Below are 20778 nucleotides of genomic sequence, written 5' to 3'. Positions count from 1 at the left end.
GCACAATGTGTATTCTTTAGTTTTAGGGTAGACTACATTAAAGGGAAGGACTAACGCATCGAGGAACTAGGATAAGGACGATGGAGATAAAAGAACTCCTTTGACCTGTCCCTAGGGAGTCTCTTAATTAGGCTTTCATTTCCAAAGACAAATGGGATCACCAGGCTTGACAGAATCTTGGAAAATCTTTTCTGTTCCCTTGTTGGCAGCAAGATATACAACTGATATTCCAGCCTATGTCTACAGCCGGAAAGATACTTCGCAATGTCCAATCTCAAATAGAGCAACCTTCTTATTCAAGCCACTCATCCCCATATCTAGCCTAAATTCATGATTCTTTGCCATGTTAGCATGTTTTGTTTGCTTCTGGTTCTCTTGTTAATAGAGAATAATTGTAATGGGGTAACTGTAGGTTTTTGTTCTGTACCAAATTAGCAATCAGTTTCAGATCACTTGTTTGCATTGAGGTGTTTCATATTTTTTCAAATATGGAGAACACTGATATGCAGCACATTTGGGAATATGCTTTGTACATTAAAAAAAATGTTGTCTTTAACAAGGTGCTGCTCATTCCTTTCTTTGCCATCACTGATTTTGAATTTTCAAGTTTTACTTGTTCTTTTGAGCCTCTAATATATAATTAACTGATGACCATTTGATTTGTGTATTGCTTCTCCATGTAATTCTGTGATTTGATATCCAGACCTGCACTTGTATCTTAGTATTCTTTACTTAGGTACAGGTTGAGCATTCCTAATCTGAAAATTAAAAATCCAAAATGATCCAAAATTTGAAACTTTTTGAGCACCAATACCTCAGGTGGAAAATTTCACACCTGATCTGACATAACAGGTCATAGTCAAAATGTAGTCAAAACTTTGTTTCATGCACAGAATTATTTAAAACATTATATAAAATTATCTTCAAGTTGTGTGTGTAAAGTATACATGAAACATAAATGAATTTCGTGTTTAGATTTGAGTCCCATCCCCAAGATAGCTTATTATATGTATGCATATATTCCAAAATCTAAAAAAGGTCTGAAATCTGAGACACTTCTGATCCTAAGTAGTTCAGATAAGGGATGGATACTCAACCAGTAATACTTAGAATTTGTTAACTCTTTTGTGCATTCTTTCTTCTTTCTAAGGACCTTTCTTATTCCTTCTTGATGCCTATTACCTTCATTTTGGAAATTTTTCTCTTTTTCTTGTTTTATAACAGAAAATTCCATTTTAAATAGAAGAGTTTGTAGCCTGAAAGATTTGGATTCCTCTGGGTTAACTCAAAATAGAAATGTGTAGATATTGTGTGTGTGTATGTATGTATAACAAAAGTATAATACAAACTATGAAATTTAGAAAGGGAATAAAGGGAATAATTTTCTCTTTATGGAAAACTAATTACAGTTTATAAAGTGGGTTGCTGAAAAATCTGCTGCCTGGCAGAAATGATTCAAAGTGTTGGTGTTGGCGTTAGCAACAGAGTTAGAAATACTGTCCTGCAGGCTTATGCCAAGAATCAATTGGGAGGATAGAGACTATAAATGAAATCTAGGCTATTTACCTTATCAACAAAAATGTCTTTTATAATGAGCTTTTATGGCACAGCTCTATTAAATAACTCAGTTCCCAGCAAAATACCTGAGGTATTATAAGGGCTCAACTGATGTTTGTTGCATATATAATAATACAGATTTTATTTCAATGCAGAAGAGTAAAAATAAATGGTATTTGTCATCCCTGTCTCCCCATCACCTGCTGCATAAGTCCAAGTTCTTTAGAGTGACATTAAGGCTCTTATGATCTGGCCTTTGCCTAAATTTCCAGCCTCGTTTTCTGCCACAAACCATCTGGTGCTTAACTCTTCTGCTGAAACTGCTTTTATGTCTTCAGCACTTTACTATTTCTTGCCTCCATGCTTTGATTTTTACCCTGTGCCTGTTGTCTGCTTGAGAAACTCCTTTTCCATTTTCAAACTCCAGTTAGAAAATCTTTGGGAAATCCCTCCTCATAAAGAGCTTATTTTCTCCTCTGCTAAACTACTCCTACAACTTGTATATACTTCTATTATTGTAGTTATCACAGTGATACTTGAATTTATTTGACTATATCTGTCTCCCTATTGAACTATAAGCATTTGTATGTTGGTGTACGTAAGGCTTAGCATAGTTTCTGGCACAGAGTTAATTGCTCAGTATATGCCTGTTGAGCTGAATTTATTTGCCTTCATAAGTGAACAGATTTATAAAATGGAAAAAAGTAGACAAGTGCCTGTTGTTGGAGGAAAACTGTAACATATAGGCTGCTATAAACAATTTATTTTAAATAATGAAACATGTCTGTTTATTCTCTTTTGTGGCAGCAAATTCAAAGTGTTCTAAGTTTTCTTAAGAGAGTAAATATAGCTAGCCTTCATAACCATTCTCAATAATTTTACCCATACAAATTAATTGTACCCACTATATACCAGGCACTCTAATTGACGTTGACCTGCAAAGATGAATCAGACAAGGACTGTTCCTTAAAGAGCTCCAGTTCTAGTGGGATAGGTAAATATACAAACAAACAACTATTCATATAATGTGACAATGGCCATATTAAAGGTATGCATAAAGTAATACAGCCAGTACAGCCAATTAGTTCCTTTGGGGTGGGGGTTGGGTTCAGAATCAGGAAAAGCTATAAACACTTAAAGTAAAATATGAATTGATATTGATAAAAATATGAATTTGATATCAAAATATGAATTGATAAATAAGAATTCTCAAGGAATTTATAGAAAACATGAACAGCAACTTGAACATGCTTACTATGTTTAGGGAAGATACATTAAATAGAGAAGTATGGCTATGCAAGCATTTCCTAAAGTGTATTTTATGGAATGCTAGTCTATAAGGTGCTAATTTTAACAAAGTAGTTCATGATCAAGTAAATTGGGATAACAATTGGCAAATGGTATTGCCATTTCATGCAATAGATCTTCCTGTCAGCAAGGAGTTTAGCAGTGCAGTCAAGCCCAAGGACATAACTAAACCAATCTCAAACTCTGATTTTTGAAGATTTGCTTACTGGGATAAATAAATCTCATACCAATTTCTGTATCAGTTGAGGTTTAATCAGGAAACAGAAGCCATACATGTTATCTGAACAGAGAAAGTTTACTATAAACACTGTTAAGCAACAGCGTATAAGCATTCCTTTTTCTCTCCAATCTCACGAGCACCTGTTATTTTTTGACGTTTTAGTAATAGCCATTCTGACTTGTGTGAGATGGTATCTTGTTATGGTTTTGATTTACATTTCTCTAATCAGTGATGTTGAGCTTTTATTCATATGCTTGTTAGCCACATGTATGACTTTTTTTGAAAAGTGTCGGTTCATGTCCTTTGCCCACTTTTTAATGGGATTGTTTTCTTGTAAATTTGTTTAAGTTCCTTATAGTTGCTGGATATTAGACCTTTGGTTTTAAACAATTTTTTCCCATTCTGTCGACTGTCTCTTCACTCTGTTGATAGTTTCCTTTGCTGTGCAGAAGCCTAGTTTACACAGATCCCATTTGCTGATTTTTGCATTTGCTGCAATCGCTTTTGGCATTTTTGTCATGAAATTCTTGCGCATTTCTATGTCTAGAGTGGTATTGCCTAGGTTTTCTTCCAGGGTTTTTATAGTTTTTGGGTATTACATTTAAGTCTTTAATCCATCTTGAGTTGATTCTTGTACCATATGGAGCTTTTTAAAATTAAATTTGCTCAGCATGAGATAAACTTTTAAAATATGAAGATGAAATCTTTTTTTTTAATTTCTGGGAAATTGTTAGTTGTTCTTGCTTAAGATATGCCTTCTCATCATTCTCTCTATTCTTTCTTTCTGAAAAGATTTATCCTAAATGTCTTATAATATTTCTTTTATATTTCATATCTTTTTGTATGTTGGTGCTGGGAGCTTTCCTTAGTTCCATCTTCTGGCTCACTAATATGCTTTTCATCTGTATTTAGTTTTCTATGTAGCCTATCTTTTGAGTTTTTTAAAATTTCAAATAGAGTTTTATTTGTAGAATGTCTAATTGGTTATTTTTCCTATCATTCCTGTTTTATTATATTCTATTTTTGCCTGCCTGTCGATTTCCTCCTTTTTCTCTTTCTGAAGGTATTAAAATTATTCATTGAAAAATTCTTTTCACTCTCTTACCTTTAGCCTGGAGTAAATTCTTCTATTTACTAAATGTATTTGTTTTTTCATTTTTTGATATTAGTCTTCTATTTTTTTTTTAACTGGACTTTTTGTGTGTTTGATTGCTGATATACTTTGACTTTACTGGGTTATTTATTTATTTTTAGAGACAGGGTCTTGCTCTACAACCCAGGCCAGATTTCAGTGATGCATCCATAGCTCACTGTAACCTCAAACTCCTGAGTTTAAGTGATCCTCCTGCCTCAGACTCTAAGCACCTGGGACTACAGGCATGTGCCACCATGCCAGGCTAATTTTTTTTTTTTTTTTTTTTTGTAGAGACTGTGTCTTTCCTATGTTGCCCAGGTTGCTCTTGAACTCTGGCCTCTGAAAGTACTCGGATTACAGGCATGATCCACAGGACCCAGCCCTAGGTTTTCTATTTTTGATTGTGAAATAACCTCTGATTGTGAAGACACCTGCTTTAAGAGCTTTTTTCCCCAAAAGAATTGTAAGAACACAGTTGTCTCTCAGGGGATTTAGCCTCCTCTTGCATGAGAAAAAGGTGGAGGTGTATCGTCAGACTTTGGACATGTGGACTTCTTCCAGTGTTGGACATTTAGTTTCCGCTTCTCTTACAGTTAGATGCTGGTATATGACTGAGTTTTAACCAATGAAATGTGGGCAGAAGTGATGTGCGTCTTTTCCAGACTTGGCTCCTAAAACCTGCTGCATGGTTCTCTGTGTTCTATCTCTTCTCTGTCTGCTGACAAGACGTAGAGAATCCAGGACATGCCTTTGAGGTGTAAGGAATGCTACAGCCACCAATTTAGGAGTTTCCATTCTAGGATCCACAGATCCCCTAAACAATTTACGGAGAGAAATCAGAGAGTCCCTAAACTTGATTACGGAAAAAAAATCACATATTTATTTTCACTATCTTTTATCTGAAATTTAGCATTATCTTCAGTCATGATTGAAAGCAAAAAAATCCTACCAAATTAGTACCTGTAACTTTGATATCAACAGAATTCACAGGTTTTTTTTTTAAATCACAGGATAGTTGTAGATCTTTGCATTCATTACTTCTTTGAAATTATCATAATTACTGATTCATTTCTGGATTTTATTTCAATACTTTAATAAAGAAGCATCTATTGCTATTTTATTATTTTGATAACTGTATTTCAGTATAATTGTTTTCATTTGTAATTCTAAGTGTTTTGTTTATTATAATCTTATTTATTGTCTGCATTTTACTTATACTTAAGAAAAAAAATCATCCTGAGAACAAGTCCAAAGCATTCGCCAGACTCCCGAGGGGCCCATAGCACCCAGGTTGACCTGTGATGTGAATAAAAAATAAATCTCTGTTGGTTGAGCATCTGAGATACTAGGGTTGTTTGTTACAGCAGCTGATGGTGAATAAAACAGTCTAACTGTAGTGGATTGAATTATGGCCCCTAAAAGAGATGTGTACCCAGAACCTCAGAATGTGACCTTAATTCAAATAAGGGTGTTTGTAGATCTAATTGAGGTAAAGATCTCAAGATGAGATCATTCTAGATTAGGACAAGTCTTAAATCCAATGATAAGTATTTTTATAAGGAACAGAAAAGAAGGAGACAGTGAGAGAGAAGGTCCTCTAAACGTGGGAGCAGAGATTGAAGATATGTAGTGACAAACCAAAGAATGCCAAGGATTGACAATGGCTTAGGAAAAAGGCAGGGAATGGTTTCTGTTTCATAATCTCCAGAAGGAACCAACCCTGCTGACAACTTGACTTTGCACTTCTTTCCTCCAGAACTGTGAGATAATAAATGTATGTTGTTTTAAGCTACCAGTTTGTGATAACTTGTTACAACAGACCTAGGAAACTAATACACTAACCATTTTTTTAAAACGTAGCATCTTAGTATCATTCTTCTATATGTAAGTATCTACCTTTGGTTTTTCTGTTGTATTTATTTTTCCTGTCTCTTCTTTTGCTAATTCTAACACTTAATAGCAGTACGGTTTTAAGTAAGTTAGATCAGGGCTCCCCAACCCCTGGGTTGTGAACCAGTACTGGTCTGTTAGGAACCAGGCCACACAGCAGGAGGTGAGCAGTGGGTGAGTGAGCATTGCCCCCAGAGCTTCACCTCCTGTCAGATCAGCAGCATTCACTACTCATAGGAGTGTGAATCCTGTTGTGAACCATGCATGTGAGGGATCTAGGTTGCGCCCTCCTTATGAGAATCTAATGCTCGATGATCCAAGGTGGAACAGTTTCATCCTGAAACCGTCCCCTACTTCCCTCATCGCCTGACAATCCCATGGAAAAACTGTCTTCCATAAAATTGGTCCCTGGTGCCAAAAAGGTTGGGGACTGCTGAGTTAGATAACCTCTCTGTGCCTGTTTCCTTAACCTGTAAAATGGGAATAACTATAGTCCGACCTTACATGGTTGTGTAAGGAGTAAATTTGTTTTTTTTCTTTTTTCTTTCTTTCTTTCTTTCTTTCTTTCTTTCTTTCTTTTTTTTTTTTTTTTTTTTTTTTTTTTTTTTTTTTTTTTTGGCGGAGTCTTGCTCTGTCACCCAGGCTGGAGTGCAGTGGGGCAATCTTGGCTCACTGCAAGCTTCACCCCCCTGGTTCGCGCCATTCCCCTGCCTCAGCCTCCCGAGTAGCTGGGACTACAGGCACCCGCCACCACGCCTGGCTGATTTTTTGTATTTTTAGTGGAGACGGAATTTCACTGTTAGCCAGGATGGTCTCGATCTCCTGACCTAGTGAAACGCCTGCCTCGGCCTCCCAAAGTGCTGGGATTACAGGTGTGAGCGACTGTGCCCAGCCAATTTTTTTTTTAATACATGTGATGTGCTTAGAAATCATAGCACTTAGTAAGCACTCAATGTTAGTTACCATTACTTTTAAAATTTTATTTATTTTTTATATATTTTTATTTTTTATTTTATTTTACGTTTCGGGATACATGTGCAGAATGTGCAGGTTTGTTACATAGGTATACATGTGTCATGGTGGCTTACTGCACCTATCAACCCATCATCTAGGTTTTAAGCCCTGCATGCATTAGGTATTTGTCCTAATGCTCTCCACCTTGCTCTCCACCCTGTGTTCTTTCTCTCCCCGTGTCCATGTGTTCTCATTGTTCAACTCCCACTTATGAGTGAGAACATGCTGTGTTTGATTTTCTGTTCCTGTGTTACATTGTTGAGAATGATGGCTTCCAGCTTCATCCATTCATTCATGTCCCTGCAAAGGACATGATCTCATTCTTTTTTTATGGCTGCATAGTATTTTATGGTGTATATGTGCCACATTTTCTTTATCCAATTGTTACTTTTAGATTATGGTGTTTTTCAGCATACAACATTAAAAGCTTTGCACAAAAATCACCAATAAAAGCTATGACTTTTTATTTCCTTTTTGGAGAACTTAAGATATATGTGACTAATCATAATTCAGGTTGGGGAAAGAATTTTCTGTTAGAAGAGTAAAATATGTTGGTAATTAGACCAGCAATCACAAGTTCATGTGGCAGGGAGTAGCAATTGAAGTCATATCTGATGAGGGTTGCTTTATGGGATCAGTAATCTTTCTAGGTAAATAAAGAAAGGAGTTGTACAGGTTAAGCATGGTATGTATTTTCAGAGCAAAACATACGTGGAATCAAGCAAAATAGCAGCAGAAACTGATAATGAATTAATCACAGAGTTCACTAGGTAGAATGTGTTGAATGATGTTCAGCCTTCAAGGTAAAGGCCATCCTGAGAAAATCTTGCCTGGAATATTAAGAATGGTAGAGTATATGTAAAGGGAGTGTGCTCATTATGGGTTGTGGTTAGTGTGACAGTGGTAAGGCTGGGGTGAGGGTAGGCTTGCTATATCAGCAAAAGAACATAGGGCAAAGTCACCCCCTTAAATCTTGGAGCTACAACTTGTTTCTGTGATCATGCTAGTCCTAGTGATGAACAAAAGTCACCTGACAGGTCCTTCAAATGCATAGGTCGAAATCACTGTGGTAATCCTGGGGAATAATAGCAATAAAGTAACATTTATTAAGCACTAACCATGTGCCTAGCTTATTCAGCCCTAACCCTGTCTGTGCATGATCTAACACATGTAAATGACCATGTGGAGGATAGGTCCTGCTTTCAGGTAGTAAAGTGATATTTTCTCTGCCCTGCCACTTTCTCTCCTGAAGCCATTGCCCAAGGATTTAGATATGACAGAGAATATACAGAAGGCATTTGAGTGCCCATGAATGCTTTGATATGAGAACTGTCTGTTGCCAATGTGGTACTTTACCCCTGTCTAGTTGTTACTATAGAAGTTACCCCCTTTACCTACATTCAGGAACAGGCTCAGTTTCAGACCTGGTAGTTCTCTTCCTATTGATTTTTCCTAGCCAGTAACTTTCTGCTACAGGTAAATGTCACCTTAATACAGTCTCCATTTGCCACAAATCTTACTATAAAACAACACAGTACATAATTGGTATCTTTCCTCCTACTAGGTACATTTTCATGTCCTTTTTTTTCTCCTAAATATAGCCTCGAAAGTCAACATGCTTTATCTTTCACCCACCAGACCCCTGATTGTCTCTCATTCCTGCAACTCCTAATGGTGCATATCAGTGAGGGCAGAGCACTGGCACCAAGGGACTGACTAGCAGTTCAATTAAGAGGGTAGATTGATTTTCCTCTAAATGTGTAGGTTATCTTTGATTTACCTTTGCATATTTGAATCTGCAGATTACTTAAGTATGTACATTTTAATTTTCACATTCTTATGCACATCCTTTTTATAGTATAAAAATAAATTCATGTTTTAAAAGAAGAATTTGAGAAAATCTTATGTTGATATGACATTCAATTTTTAAAAATACTTATTTTCAAGTTCACTGGCTTAACCATTCTATGATTTTTTTTTGTCTCAGTCCATCTTTTGCTAGTAAAATACATTAGCTTCTATCTACTGGTAATGCCATTAATAAACCATGGATGTCATACATTTACTTTCTCAGCTTAGCCCAGACAAGCATAGCCTGTGGCATTTTTGAAATAACTGCTGGTGCCATTCCAACCCGATCTTCAAGCACCCTCCTATACACTCATTATCTCAAAATATATTTGCAAGTGTAGCTTGACTGAACTACTTGTGCCTGCCTGCTTGCTTTCTCTCTTTTTTTTTTTAGCAATAAGATACCAAATTTTATTTATTTATTTATTTTTATACTCAGATTTCATTTTATTTATTTATTTATGTATTTATTTATATACTTTATGTTCTAGGGTACATGGGTGCAACGTGCATGTTTGTTACATATGTATACATGTGCCATGTTGGTGTGCTGCACCCATTAACTTTTTTTTTACATTAGGTATATCTCCTAATGCTATCCCTCCTCCCTCCCCCCACCCCACAACAGACCCTGGTGTGTGATGTTCTCCTTCCTGTGTCCAAGTGTTTTCTCATTGTTCAATTCCCACCTGTGAGTAAGAACATGCGGTGTTTGGTTTTCTGTTCTTGCCATAGTTTGCTGAGAATGATAGTTTCCAGCTTCTCTCTCTCTTTCTGTCTCTCTATGTCACTCTCTCTCCCTCTCTTTCTTTCATTTTTACTGTCTTTGGGGCTTGCTTTCTGCTGTGCCCTGAAGTCTTGAATGCTCTACTTTTTGCCAGTCCAAGACTTGCGGTCCTTTTAAAGGTTATCTCAAGGTCCATATATAACAAGAAACTAATTCTTACAGTCCTTTGCAATGTACCAGATACCTTATTATTTATATTGTCTGTTTTGTCATGTCAGATTACTATATCTATAATATAGCAATCATATAGATTATACAGCAATTATATAGAATAAGACAGAATATAAATGAATATAATGCATTTCATGCTCTACTTTATGTTTGACTTGTTTCCTTTCTAAATACTTCACATTTGAAAGTCTTCTAAAAGACAGTGGTGTTTAAGGACTTTAGAATTAGAGTCCTGGATCCTGCATTAACTTCCCATGTGACTTTAGGAAGTTTACCTAGCCTCTTTAAGGGGCAGTTTCCCCATTATTTGGGTTGGAGCAATAAGACCTGCCTCACAGGGATATTTTAAGGATTCAATGAGATGTGTGTATAATGGCAGGCAATTAAATGAATAAATAATTGTTGTTATTATTTCTCTAAAAGATTGTAGGCTTATAAGATCAGGGATCATGTCGTTTATTTCAGTTGTTCTTTTTCCATGGTGACTAGCCCAGTGTTACAGGAAAAAAAAAAAAAAAAAAAAAAAAAACTTGTATAATAGGTATTGAGTAAGGACAAACAATTTTCATGGCTTTCTATATTTTATTCAGTTTTTAAAGACATTTATTTCTGATTGCTTATCTTTTTAGGGCTCCCCTTGTCTCAATTGTTTATGTTTAATAAAAATTTTATATATCCATTTATTTCACTTTTGCCCAGCCATCTTTTCCCCTTCCCAACCCAGACTTCTGTACCCTGTAATGCATTTGCTGGTCAGTTTCTTCCCTGGTTTGTGTGGGAATAATTTTACTTACTTCATAGCATTGTGAATATGAAAATTAGATAACATAAAAAACTTCTCAGCATAGTGATTGGCACATATAATAAGCCTACTATTTTATCACTTTTTTCAAGACATTTGATTATTTTCCTTTCTTTGATCCACATTTATTTATTTATTTATTTATTTGAGAAAGAGTCTTGCCCTGTTGCCCAGGCTGGAGTGCAGTGGCATAATATCAGCTCACTGCAACCTCTGCCTCCCAGGTTCAAGCGATTCTCCTGCCTCAGCCTCCCGAGTAGCTGGGATTATAGGTACCCACCACCACGCCCAACTAATTTTTGTATTTTTAGTAGAGATGGGGTTTCACCATGTTGGCCAGGCTGGTCTCGAACTCCTGACCTCAAGTCATCCACCCGCCTCAACCTCCCAAAGAGCTGGGATTGCAGGCGTGAGCCACCACGCCCAGCTGTTTTTAAATTTTTATTTTTCAAGATAGAGTCTTGCTGTGTTGCCCAGGCTGGAGTGCAGTAGCATGATCTCCGCTCACTACAGTTTCCACCTCCCAGCTTCAAGCATTTCTGGAGCCTCAGCCTCCTGAGTAGCTGGGTTTACAGGTACATGACCCCATGCCTGGCTAATTTTTATAATTTTAGTAGAGAAGGGGTTTCACCATGTTGGCAAGGCTCGTCTTGAACTCCTAAGCTCAAGTGATCTGCTCGCCTCAGTCTCTCTAAGTGCTGGGATTACAGGTGTGAGCCACTGTGCCTGGCCAGATCCTCATTTATATTCCCATTCTTACTCTTCTTTTTTCAGCCATCTATTATTTTAGAAAGAAAGAAAAAGGGTACTCAATAAGTCATGCTCCTTCTGCTAATTGTTTTCCTCTTTCATTTTTAGTAGTCTCTAAGTATAGATTCTACAACAACCCTCAAGATCAGGACGTGTCTTTTTGTGTACCTCTTGCAGGAATGAGAGACAATCAGGGGTCTGGTGGGTGAAAGATAAAGATAAACTGAAATAGGTAAATTCTTGTTGTCAATAACTGAAGGGTAATACAATTTATATTTTGAGCTTTTGTAATGAGAGCTCTCTTTTCAGTCAATTTCATCTCATTTATTTTTGTCAATACGAATGGGTTTCCAAAATGCTTGGAAAACCTCCCTGAAGAAAATAAACTGTATTATCTCCTTTGTTATTGTTTTTAAACCCTTTCACCTGGCTTTACCTCCCATCCTTACACCGAAACAGCAGCATCATCTCCTTCACAAAGAAAAAAGGAAAAACTATTGAGATTAAAGTATAGTTTTACAGCAACTTTCTTGAAAAGGTAAGTTAGTTAAATCATGGGCAAAGAAAATACTAAAATTTATACGAACAAATGCGTGCCTATTAAGCAACACATTAACTGCAAGCAATTTCATATGTAAATTACCTATAATTTGAATGCAATTTTCTAAATTTTTTTAATGTGAGTAGTTCCAAAAGTTCTTTGGTGTTTAATAACATGTGCTATTATTAAGACAGTTGTTAAAGTGCAGATGTTTTGTTCAGTGCCTGGCCCTTTCAGTATACTGTCTAAGAGAATGTTGTTACTTAGAACTGAAGCTAACTGTCTTGGGCCTTTAGGCTTTCTTTCTCCTCAACATTAATTATATGTCTGATGCTTTGGTAGGCAATGGAGACTCAACTGTGAACAAGTCAGATACAGCCCTACTCTTGGGTTGTGCAGAGTTTAGTCACACAAATATTCAAGTGTCTGGTGTGAGTCTGGCCCTGTCCTGGGAATTTTAAAGGAAAAGATACTCCATGTGCTTGAAGAGCTTCTGAGTTCTTATCCTCTTGAGTGGTATTTTCCTGAGAACTTCACAGCAACTTACACTGACCCATCCACCTAGTTTTCTAAGAGAGGGGAATTGAGAACACTGTCAGTCAGCTTCTTTTCATTTAAAACTGGGAATCCATTTAAACTGAGGAAAATCCAGGTGTCAGAAGATTGGTTAAAATAAAAGATACAGCCGGGCGCGGTGGCTCAAGCCTGTAATCCCAGCACTTTGGGAGGCCAAGACGGGCGGATCACAAGGTCAGGAGATCGAGACCAGCCTGGCTAACACGGTGAAACCCCGTCTCTACTAAAAAAAAATACAAAAAACTAGCCAGGCGAGGTGGCAGGCGCCTGTAGTCCCAGCTACTCGGGAGGCTGAGGCAGGAGAATGGCGTAGACCCGGGAGGCGGAGCTTGCAGCGAGCTGAGATCCGGCCACTGCACTCTAGCCTGGGCGACAAGCGAGACTCCGTCTCAAAAAAAAATACATAAATAAAGTAAAATAAAATAAAAGATACTAACTCTGCCATAAAGAGTTTTAAAATTGTGCTAGATTCAATCATACCATTTTTGAATAAGCTAATGCCATATTGCCATATGTTCTTACAGTCATTTCAAATATGCAGACACATGGAATATGTAAATTCTAGGTAGATAATGAACAGCATAAATAAAAATCATAGTAGCTAAATCAGTGGAGGCTGTTCTTTAATTTTTATAGATTTAATGTCCTCTAAAATGGTCTCATTTATTCAAAAAGGGAATTTATAGGGTTTGTTGTATGGAATTTCCAAAATCTCATAATGGAAGAAGTAAATATTATTTATTACTTTAATACTAATTTTTATAATATCTTGCATTTAACATTTATATACTTTTACAAAAGTTCAGGGTAGGAGTTTGTCACGAAAAGACACTTCTGTGGACATCCTGATAAAAATAAAGAATTCTGCAGTAGGTTTAGTAATGTTACTGCTATTTCAGAAGTCATGTTGAAATGCAATTTAGAATAGAACAGTTTAGAAGACAGTAATCCATTTTTTTATGGGTTAATAATATGAGGGAAATATCATGTAGCATTAAGTTATTTGGGGGAGAGAGGGCTTGCCTTTAGCAAAATGTAAAACTCCACTTTCCTTTTATTAAATCTCTATCTTCTCTCCAGGCCAGTTCTCACCTTCCACCACCACCCTACCTATGTGTTTCCCCTGATCTTTTTCCCGTACAATAGAGAATTTTGTTAAAACAGTATTCTTGGAGAAAGTCATACCACCATTTGTACCTTGGCCTACTACAAAAATCAATCTCTCCTATTCCAACTGGGTTCTCATTGCTGCTAGGTTATCTTGATATTGATCTCCTGTTTATACCCCAGCACACTTCCCTTAGCCGATGCTTCAAGTCTCTCATTGCTCACACGTCTAATTCACTACTTACCCTTTCCATTCTCACCAGATAATAACCATCCTACTTTACTGAGAAATTCACAGGTAACTGGTGTGTTCTTTCTTATTTCTGTTATCTCTACCTTAAAGCAGCAAATGTTTATTGAGTATCAACCATATCCTAGGCAATGGTATGCCAATAGTGATGTAGCTGACTGTCTTCATACCCATCATATCCAGAACAGTTCCTGGTACATAGTAGGTGTCCAATAAATATTAAAATGAAGGTACCTATGAATGAAAAAATAGATCTAGTGGCTGAGATGCTTTAGCTAGAGGAGAAGGAAAGTAAGGAAGCACGCAATAGGTGTTGTGACCTCCTCAGATGCTCTTTCATGGTAAAGTAGGATTGTTGCTCTGTCAAAGGAAGAAGTGTTTTTTATTTCCAAGACTAAACTCATACCATCCCTTCATGCTTCCTCTGTGAACTTGATTTGTCTCTCCCAAAGGAGGACATCTTCACTATACCTGAACACATATACTCATATGCTCACACACTATACACCACCAGCTTCAACAACTAAACCTCTACCATGCCTTGTTGACTGGAAACATCCTATTTTCATAGTTCTATTTTGCATAAGTCGTTTGCAGTTTCTACAGTATACTCATTTCCTTGCCATCCATGTTGTCTCCCTGCATTTTTACTTCTGTTTTATTACTCATATTTAAAATAGGTAAAATCTCACCTATTTTTTCTAAGACTCAGCTTGAGACTCACCCTTTCCACCAGGCTTTCTCTGGCCCCCTCATAACTGGAAGCTTCCTTGAGAGAGCTAGCATTGTCTGTGCTATTCTTATGACATATATCATTACCTGCTGTCCTAGTTGTTTTGTGTTGCTATAACAGAATACTACAGACTGGGTACTTTATAAAGAAAATTTTATCTGGCTTATGGTTCTGGAGGCTGGCACTGGCATCTTCTCAGCATCTGGTGAGGGGTTGCCGTGTCATCTCATAGTGGAATGTAGAAGGGCACAGAGTGTGAGAGCAAAAGCAAGCAGGAAGGGGGCCAAACTCATCTGTTTTATTAATATAAGGAATCCACTCCTGTGATAACTAACCCACTCCTATGATAACTAACCCACTCCACCCACTCCTGTGATAACTAACCCACTCCTGAGATAACTAACCCACTCCTGTGATAACTAACCCACTCCTGAGATAACTAACACACTCCTGTGAAAACTAACCCACTCCTGAGATAACGCATCATCACTACTTAAAGGTCCCATGGCTTAATACTGTCACAATGGCAATTAAAATTTAATGAGTTTTGGAGGGGACATTCAAACCATAGCATCTGTTTTCTATTTCCATGCAATGTCATAGATTTCATTTCCCTAACATAATCAGGGTTCAATAAATATTGGTTGAATGAGCATTGATAAACTGAATACCTTCAATGAGAATGGCAAAAGAAAAAAATGATTAAAGTTTTACAATATACATATTTTTGTATAATAACTCCAACAAACAATTTTAAATGCCATTTCTATTCATGTCTTATCACTCAAATGAAGTTTTCAGAAATTTGTCTGGTTTCAGTCTTAGCTAGCCAGACATTGTTAGAAATGGTGATAGTGATATCATCTTAGTTCCTTCCTTCTATTGTGGGAGGAAACTAATGTCTAATATAATATGTGTTACAAAAGACTCAATTTATCCAATAAAACTTCAAGACAATTTCAAAGGACCTCTGAACAACTGATTTCTGAACCACTTCCAAGACATATTACTTAAGACTACAAATGAGGATTTCTGGTTTGCTTTCAAATGGTTCTGATGTTCCTCATTTTGTTATGTTTTTCAGTTGGTGCTGGTATCACTGTACCTCTCAAATAGCTTCCCCATTTTGACTAAGAATGAAGAGGTTCTTGGATAAAGAACTTGTAAAAATCAGGTACAATAATAAAGTTGTGAATGGTTCTTGGAATTTGCTAAAATGAAATGCTGCATCTAAGTGCAATGTAAGTGCAACGTCTTAGCCGTGTAAGATCATTATCATAAAGTAATCATCGTGATTAAAAAAACCCTAATTGAATCATTATTCTTTCCAAAAGATCAGAATTCTAAGAATACTTCTTAGAAGCTCTCAAGTTTAATATGGAGCAGGAAATATTGCAATGAGTCCTCAAGAGTGAGAAATTAAAAAAAAAAAAAACAGTTGTGCCATTCTTTCATTATGCTTTTTAATCATTTCATTATTCGTAACTATACAGTACTTATGTGTGGTGAAGGATGTAGTCATAGAGGAATATATCTGTCAGCATATTGATATATAAAAGAGAATAAAAGTAAAAAAATCAGTATACTCAGTAGGTTCTCATATTTCATATTTGAAACTTTAGATATGTGTTCCTTTTTTGAAACACATGAAAACATTTATTTATTTATGCTATAAATAGGTAAAAACAACTCTTAAATAGATCAGCAGAGCCAGACCAGCGATTTCTTATCTTGACTAAATGGACATACCAACAGCAAAATAAAGTCAAAAATAGGCATATAATTTTACAGCTGCATCTATGAGGACACAAATGATATTTTAATATTCAATCAGAAATATTACATACAAAAGTTACAGAAATCTACCACTAAATTTTCTGGTGGTTTAAGATTTTAGTGGAGTCTGTGGAGTTTATAAAATTTTAAAATTTCAAATTAATGTGCCAAGTGTGAAGGGGCGATGCATACCAAAGGGGAGAAAGAAATGTAATTGTGAACAACTCAGAAGATGTTTGAAGGATCTATAGAGCTTAATTCTTTACCTACCAGTTTCAGAAATGAAATGCCTAATCTAATATACTTCTGGATCATATTTGAAGATGCTTTAATTTAGCCAATCATTTTGTTTTTCAGTCTCCTCCCATTTTGGCATACTGTGTCCCACCTGGACATTAAGAAGTTATTAGTCAGCATTGGAGAGGCTGTGCTGCAGTAATGAATGTTGGTGGCTTAAAACAGGGCAAGTCTGTTTCTTACTCCTTTTACATGGTGGCTGTAAGTTGACCAGGAACTCTGCTCTACATTTTCCTCATTTAAGGACCCTGGCTGAGGAGGGGGCTCCATCTTCATTCTTCCACAAATACTGCAGCAAAGAAAAAGTAAAATGGCAAATAGCACACAGACTATTAAATCTTCTCCCTAGAATGACTATTTGTCACTTCTGATCACACTAACTGATTAAAGCAAATCACATGGCCATGTTAATTTCAAATGGGGTCAAGAAGAGTAATCCCCTCATGTGCCTAGAAGGAAAAAAGCCAGAATGTTTAGTGCACTAATGATTTCCACGGGAAATTTCCACAGGAAAGATTAGAGATGGCAACTCTTCTAACCCATTCTTAGTTCAAGCCAGATTTCAGTGTGGAATTTCTTCCTTTTCTCGTTGTAGAACTCCAGGAGTATAACAATGGATGATAACTCTCTTCAAGGATTTATGAGAGAATAGTATATGAAGCATTAGGATCAACTGTTTTACTATTCATTCATTTATTTATATGGTCTTTCTTTTGCCCCAAGTGAGAGTTGAAGCCAGCTGGACTTCCTGGGTAAAGTGGGGACTTGGAGAACTTTTCTGTCTAGCTAGAGGATTGTAAATGCACCAATCAGTGTTCTGTGTCTAGCTAAAGGATTGTAAATGCACCAATCAGCACTCTGTAAAAACACACCAATCAGCACTCTGTAAAATGGACCAATCTACACTCTGTAAACTGGACCAATCAACAGGACGTGGGCAGGACCAAATAAGGAACTAAAAGCTGATCACCCAAGCCAGCAGCAGCAATTGGCTGGGGTCCCCTTCCATGCTGTGGAAGCTTTGTTCTTTCGCTCTTCACAATAAGTCTTGCTCCCGCTCACTCTTTGGGTCTGCTCTACCTTTATGAGCTGTAACACACACTGCCGCGGTCTGTGGCTTTATTCCTGAAGTCAGCGGGACCACGAACCCACTGGAAGGAAGAAACTCCAGACTCACCATCTTCAAGAGCTGTAACACTCACCGGGAAGAAGGTCCGTAGCTTCATTCTTGAAGTCAGCAAGACCAACAATCCACCAGAAGGAACCAATTCCAGACACACAAGGAGGATATAATTTGGTAGAAAATATAGGTCTAGGCTCCATGAATCAATTAGGAGGGTGAGGCTAGCCATCATATCATTCAAGTGAATGGTGATAGGCCACATAATGGAAAAATAAGGACAACTCACGTCTGTAATCCCAGCACTTTGGGAGGCCAAGGCGGGTGGATCATCTGAGGACAGGAGTTTGAGACCAGCCTGGCCAACATGTTGAAACTCCATCTCCTAAAAAGCCAAAAAAAAAAAAAAAAAAAAAATTAGCTGGGCATAGTGGTGGGTGCCTGTAAGCCCAGCTACTCAGGAGGCTGAGGCAGGAGAATTACCTGAACCTGTGAGGCGGAGGTTGCAGTGAGCCAAGATCACGCCACTGTACTCTAGTCTGGGTAACAAGAGTGAAACTCCATCTCAGAAAAAGAAAAAATAAGGACAGATGAAATTACATGAAAGATTAGTGTTAAGTGGAATCAGTTAAGAACATTTTGTTGAGAAAGTACACCATTAAGTAGACACGAAAGACTAGATTTAGATTGATAGAAAGAAGAAAAGAGGGTATTTCTAGTCAGAAACACAGTGACTTAAGAGTCCAGAAATGGGAATGAGCAAGGAAGAAACAGAGATGAGATTTGCTCAGTTGGGCAAGGATGAGATTAGAATCGAAGTGGCATATCAATTCAGATCAAGTTTTCTATGAATTGAAACATGAGGCTAAAAAGTTCAGATGTTTAGAAAAGATTTGTTTTGGTAGGCAACACTGACAAACTCTGGATTCAACCAAAGCCAGAATAAAAAAGTGTTTTAAGTTGTAGGAGTTTTATGGGGTACATCTAAAGATGAGACTCCTAAGAGGCTGTGTTTTGTCACGAATCTTGAGAAAGTTGAAAACAGGGTTCCTTTTCAACCTTAAAGAACTTCAGTCTGGTTGGGGAGATAGTGTTTAGTCTTTGAGTGAAAATTTTCAGGTGTAAATTTGGTCATGGAGAGAAACTCTTTCACTTTAAATAGTTAAGAAAAGCAAAACCCTAATTCAACTACCCAAAAAAGTTTTGATTATTTTTCCTGGAGATAAGAGGTTGGTTTAACTTATGTCATAATGATAAAAATACACACATACATCATAAAATAGAAAATGTACACATGCTACCTAATAAAAGAGCATGTTGCATTTTCAAATCATAAATACAAATTTATTTTGTTCTGTTTATTAAAACATAAACCATGGTTTCATAGGACAAGTATGGTCTTTAGAAGGATACAGACCTGAATCCAAATCCAAGCTCTGCAACTTAGTAGAAAAGTAGAGAAGGTTAATTCATTTTATATCCCAAAACTCAGTTTCCTACCTGTAAAATAGGGAAAATAATTGTACCTGACTCAGATGGTTGTTGTAAGGATTAAATAATAAAACATTCATAAAATACTTAGCACAGAATAGGCATACTGGCAGTAATGATGATGATTATATATAGGCAGTTTCTAAATATTATTTAATTGAATTAAATTTAAGGAAAGGTTTCTTAATGTCTTTATATTTATAAGGATTATAAACTTAATAAATCCTAATTTGCTATTTATTAACTAAAGTTGACTTCATAATTTTATTTATATTTTATTAAACAAATATGTAAAAAGAAATAAGAAAATAAAGCTTAAGTCAGAGAATACATTGTTATATTTCTGAGGTATTCGTGAGTCTTTATTGGTTTTCTTCCATTTGTTGAGCATTGTATTCAACAAATAGGAATGTTAAGCATTACACTCCTATTTTGCAGATGAGGAAGCTATACAAGATAATAATTGCTTATTTACAAAGTTAGTTGAAAAAGCAGTCGTTTCAACTTTTGCCTGGTTTGGATTAACTACTATCTTGATTTCTTTTTCCCCAGTAGTTTTATAGTACTTGCTTTTTAGGTTAAAAGTTGTAGTTTTGAGTGTGTCGATTTTCAAATTGTATCCTAACAACTATATTTTAGTCAATCTGAGATTCTTAAGAACTGCATCACTTCACAAAATTGCCTTCCTGGTTCCTTCCTCATATGTGTACCACACTTTAAATATAGAAGAATTGACAGTGTGATAATCACTAAAATGAAAATGAAGAAATAAAATAGAAATTCTTACTTAACAACTTAAAGGTAGTAATCATGAAATTTTAATTTGAAAATGTTCTAAGAACAGCCATATACCAGTATGCACATTTTAATGTCATATATGGTAATAGGGCCATTAGCGTAATGAAGTATTAAGGTCTGATATTTCCTCTGATTGGATAGAAATCCACAGTGTGGAAATAATGTTCTGAGTCTGAGCACTTATGAAAAAATAAAAAATGCTAATTATTTTTCTGAAGTATTTACTTTGGTGGTTCCTCAAGAAATGGTCCAGAGTTTCTGCTTTCCTGGAGAATCATTCACCCCATTACCCCTCTGGCATTACTGATCCCAGATCTTGAAGTGAAGAAAGAGTGAATGTGTAAGTGTATAGGAAAAATGGCTTCAAGTGACAAAGTAAACCCTTTTGTGACTCAGTTGGACCAGGTAAGTATTTATTTCAGCCTTAGTGTTTCACACTAAGGCTGGGCAAATGCGTTTGATAAGCCACCAAGGAAAAGATGGCCTTTGTTGTTAATACTTGAGTGCTGTTATGCCATACAAACAAACAGAAATCAACTCCCCCCCCCCCCAAAAAAAAACCAGAGAAAAGGAAAGGAAAAAACTCCACAGCTTAATATAAAGA

At 36.5% G+C, this 20778-nt stretch overlaps 1 long non-coding RNA gene across 5 annotated transcripts in view; it reads left to right on the top strand.

The window, feature by feature from the left end:
* LOC126960092 (uncharacterized) overlaps window positions 1-20778 on the top strand; it is a 145309-nt gene that overhangs the window by 901 nt on the left and 123630 nt on the right. For 4 of the 5 annotated variants that reach the window (XR_007727715.1, XR_007727714.1, XR_007727716.1 and 1 more), the window contains exon 2: window positions 15777-15866. This is a non-coding gene — a long non-coding RNA (uncharacterized LOC126960092). Of the gene's footprint in view, window positions 1-15776; window positions 15934-20778 lie in introns of all 5 variants that reach the window. The other variant, XR_007727717.1, reaches the window with a different exon arrangement.

The sequence above is a fragment of the Macaca thibetana genome, chromosome 7 (genome assembly GCF_024542745.1).
Source record: "Macaca thibetana thibetana isolate TM-01 chromosome 7, ASM2454274v1, whole genome shotgun sequence".
Taxonomy (NCBI): Eukaryota; Metazoa; Chordata; class Mammalia; order Primates; family Cercopithecidae; genus Macaca; species Macaca thibetana.
This window is presented reverse-complemented; position numbering and strand designations above follow the sequence as displayed.